Raw genomic sequence first — 4,587 nt, 5'->3', positions numbered from 1 at the left:
GGTTCATTGTGTTGGTGTGTAGGTGTGTTTGCAAGGCCTTCCATATATGTTGTGAAAAACTGCAGTAGAAGAACAGATGGGAGGCAGATTCCATGTCCTTTCTGCACAGATGGCACTTGGAGGGGCCTCTAAGTCCCTTAAGTTTGAGTATATTATCAGTTGGTAGTAAATTGTTGAGAACTCTCCATGAGAAGAAGGACATAGATGGAGTTAGGAACTTATTCCAAAAGCACTCTACCCATGCCACCTTGTCCCAATGATTCATCTTGTCATAAATGGCTTTGGTCAGGCTTTGATTGTAGCAGGAATTTAATGCCAGATGATCAATTTTGGTTATGTCAAATTGTATCTTGATGACCTGTTTAACAGAATTTTTAGTAAGGAGGGTTTTCAATATATCCTCTGACCAGGTGTTGTCCTCACAATAGTCTTTCACCATGATATTTTTGCTGGTGATCTCTGGCAAAGGTTCCAAGAAATCTTCTAAGCACCATCTGTCCAGCTAGAACTACAGGTTACCATGGCCCAACTCCCAAAAGTAAATTTTTTTAGCAGCATCTCTCACCTTTAGCATATTCTTCCATATTCTAGTCCCTAACCTCCTTTTAATTGAATTGGGATGTGCAAATCTGGAGTATTTTTCATGCATAAATTGTGCCCAAAGTGTTTCTTGCTGTTTGAATTTTAAGCAAAGCCTACACATGCTTATCTGTTGTAGCTGCTCTAGCCCCTTGAAACCCAGACCTCCAGCTGAGTAGGGTCTGACCACTTTTTGGCAAGTAGCCCAAATCATTTTTTTTCTCTGCCCAACCTATAGGAATCTGTTGAAAGTTCTTTCAAGTAAAAGCTGAGTGCTCTTCTTCATTGCTGCCATCTACAGAATATACATGGGGAAGGTAGTAAGGATGCTTTCAAGAGAGTTATCCTTCCACCATTAGATAAGAATGAAATCATCCAGCATTGTAATTGGAAGTTAATTTTGTATATAACCTCATCAAAATGTGTTAATTTTGTCCTTCCCTTGATTAGTTGGACCCCCAAATATTTGAAAGGGTTTGACATTGAGGTGAAGCTAGTTAGCTCAAGGATCCACTTCTTGATTTGAGAGGTGACCTATTTGCTGAAGAGTGCTTGGCATTTTGTAATGTTTACTTTCAGTCCTGATGAGTTCTGGAATTCCTGCAGACAAGCATGAAGCCTCTTTTTAGTAGCTTTTTTGGCTTTGGAGAAGACTATAATATCATTTGCATACACCAAATGACTGATGTCCAAGGTTGATTTATGATGACAAATGTTGTAACTCTTCCTGTGGCTGGGCTTATCGAGTAATCTTGACAGGTAGTCCAAAGCAAGAATGATAATGGTTAGAGAAAGGGGATCTCCTTGTTTCAGTCCCCTAGAAGCTATAAAATTCATGTGCACTGCCATTTATAAGTACATAATTCACTTCCTCTTTAAGCCATCTTTTGATGATTCGACATGAGTCATTGGAGAACCCCCTATCACTCAGTAATCCTCTTTAAGCCATCTTTTGATGATTAGACATGAGTCATTGGAGAACCCCCTATCACTCAGTATCTCTAGCACAAAATCCCAGTGTATGATGTCATAAGCCTTCTCTAGATCAATTTTGTATATCATGTTTTCTCCCTAACATGGTTTCTCTAAGTCCCGCAGAAGTTCTTATGGTAATAGTACATTGTCTCCAATGCTCCTGCCTTTCACAAAGGCCGCCTGCTTTGGACTTATAATGTGCTGCAAAATGGGTTGGAACCTCCTCGCTAGGATCTTACTTATGATTTTACTAACCGCATTAGTAAGGCTTATGGATATGAAAATTTTCCAATTCTCTTTGAGGGTTGATTTAGGGATAAAAACAATATTAGCAGCATTGAAATACTTGGGTAATTCAAACTATATAACAGTGATAACATCCACCTTAATGATGTCCCAGGCCTTTTTATAGAAGTCAGCTGTGAAGCCATCTGTACCTGCATATTTGGAGCTATCAATAGAAAGAAGTGCTTGTTTGACTTCCTCTTCACCAGGCACTTCAGCCAAATTGATTGCAGCAGTGTGTTCTAGATTAGAAGAAAATAGATTAGAGTCAATCTGCTCCCTGGGAAAATTTGTGCACTGCATCAGTTTCTGACAGTAACCTACAGTATCTCAGCAATAGCCCCATTGTATTTTAGCCAGGTCTCTTGATTATCTTTAATATCATGAATAGTGTTACATCTCCTCTGATATTTGATGCAAACATGGTAAAATTTTGTAATCATGTCTCCATCTATAAATTTGATTATGGATGCATTTTGCTTAATGAATCGATCCTGCCATGCCACTACAATTAGAAGCTTTTTGTTAGCTTCCAAGTGGGATGCCTCATCTACTTGTCCTAGGATGGTAGCATTTTTCATTTCCTTTAACTCCTTCTCAGCCTGGTCCACACCAGTCATAATGTTGTCAAAGGTGTTCCAATTCAAGTAAATTAAGGCCTTGCCAACTTTTTCCTGCAATCTCCAAAGCTTGATCAGGCGGTTTGGGTGTTCACAATCCCTCTAATGCTCTTTTACAGTGTGAAGAATGACTTGATGAGTTGCCCAGAAGTTGAGGTATCTGAAGGGCGCTTTGCTTTGTTGGTTAGAGGCTGAAATGGTTATTAGTAAGTGTCTATGGTCAGAGCTAGCCACACTGAGATGTTTTATGGAAGTGTGTAGGAAATTCTATACCCAGTTATCATTAACTATGATTCTGTCGAGTCTTTCCCAAAGTTTCCCCCTTCTCCATGTGAAATCTGGGCCACTATAACCCAAATTAATAAAACTTGAGGCCTAAATGTTATCATTGAAAGCTATCATGGTAGCAATGTTTGGGGGTCTACCACCATTCTTTTCAGTAGGAGAGGTAAGGCAATTAAAATCCCTCCCACCAACCATGGTTTATCAGAAAGTGTGTCAATATTCACTGATTCATTCTACAACTACTATCTAGCAGCTTTAGTACATCCTGCATAAACAATTGTTGCATGCCCTACCATGCCTGCCATGTTCAATGAGAAATGAAGAAACTGAGGGTGGTTCAACAGGATTACACAGTCCAGCTCAGATCTACAGAGAATCCAAATTTTATTATTAAGATTAGAGAATAGAGTAAAACCAGGGAATAATTTGAGATATTTTTGAGGATTTAGATGAACCAAAGGTTCTAATAAAGCCAGAAACCAAAGTTTGTGCTTTTTATTCAAATATTTAAGCCTTTTGAAGGAGAGTGGGTTGGCTATCCCCCTTATATTCCAACATAGTAGGTTAAGCATGTTGAAGGGATTTTGTTTTCCCCCTAGTGAGTCTAGGGGGAGAAATCCTTCTATTAGAGTAAGAGCTTCTTGCATCTTGACTGAGGGAGTCATCAAAACATTTCTAGGGGATTTTCTTCTTCCTCTTTCCTTTTTGCACTTGTTAATCAGCCTCCAGATTTTGCTTCATCTTTTGAACAATAGTGGCAGGTGGTGCTTCTGTATTGTCTAGACATACATTTTCCTTTGTAGGTTTATGTCCCTCAGCCACCTGGGCTATGATGGTGGCAATCCCTTCCTCAATGACTAGAGTTGTATTCAGTATCTCTTTATTGATGTGTATATATATATATATACTGTATTCAGTATCTCTTTATTGATGTATATATATATATATATATATATATATATTACATATTTTCTATATTTTTCTGTTTTCTTATTTTACAATCCACCGACCAAGAATCTCTCTCCCTCAGCCATCACTTTCCTCTCCTCTGTGCTAGCAGGGAGGAGAGAGAGAAGAGAATTTGAAGGAAGAGAAGAGGGAAAATAAGGCAAGATAACAAAAATGGTGATGTGGTATTTGGGTTTGGCTCCTTGATCTGGAATACAGGCTTTCAAAATGATCAGAAGCTCGCCGGCTTCATCAAAGGGTCTCGCCGAGTCTTTTACCAAGGGAGGACAGAGAAACCCCAGTGTTCCCTGGTAGAATGGTGACATTGGAGCTTGCTCCATATGATTTATGTTGGGGTGTTGCTTACAAAGTTAATGGACAAGAGAATGAGAATATTGCATTATCGTATCTAGAAGTAAGAGAAAAGCAATATGACCAAAAGTTTTATGTTGATCTTTTTACTGATTCATCCTCTCCAACCCCAGCTATTAGTGGAGTTATGGTATATGTTGCTTCACCAGACACAAAGACCAACACAAACTATTTGGGGCTAGCCCCAATTGAAGATATAGCCAAACAAATTATTAAAGTAGAGGGGCCATCTAGAAAAAAATAAGGATTATCTTTTCCAGCTAGAAGAAGCTCTCAATTAATTAGGATGCTTAGATTTGCATGTTAGGGACCTTGCAAATACAGTCAGAGAATTCCTCAAAGACATCAAGGCAGAGTCTGTTAGATATTGGCTAAAGAAGAAAAGAATGAGGAATATTTACATACATACCTCTTATTTCCTGTGTATTTACCAAGACCTAAACTTTTAATTTTTTACATATATGCCTTCTTATCTTATCTATGCATATATATATATATATATATATATATATAGGGGATGCTT

The 4,587-nt window shown here is 38.4% G+C and overlaps 1 pseudogene; it reads left to right on the top strand.

Annotated features, from left to right (window-relative positions):
* The first annotated feature begins 3,866 nt into the window (after positions 1 to 3,866).
* The window catches only part of LOC110032296, a 921-nt pseudogene continuing 200 nt past the window's right edge, over positions 3,867 to 4,587 (top strand).

The sequence above is a fragment of the Phalaenopsis equestris genome, unplaced genomic scaffold (genome assembly GCF_001263595.1).
Source record: "Phalaenopsis equestris unplaced genomic scaffold, ASM126359v1 Scaffold000911, whole genome shotgun sequence".
NCBI classification, from domain to species: domain Eukaryota; kingdom Viridiplantae; phylum Streptophyta; class Magnoliopsida; order Asparagales; family Orchidaceae; genus Phalaenopsis; species Phalaenopsis equestris.
This window is presented reverse-complemented; position numbering and strand designations above follow the sequence as displayed.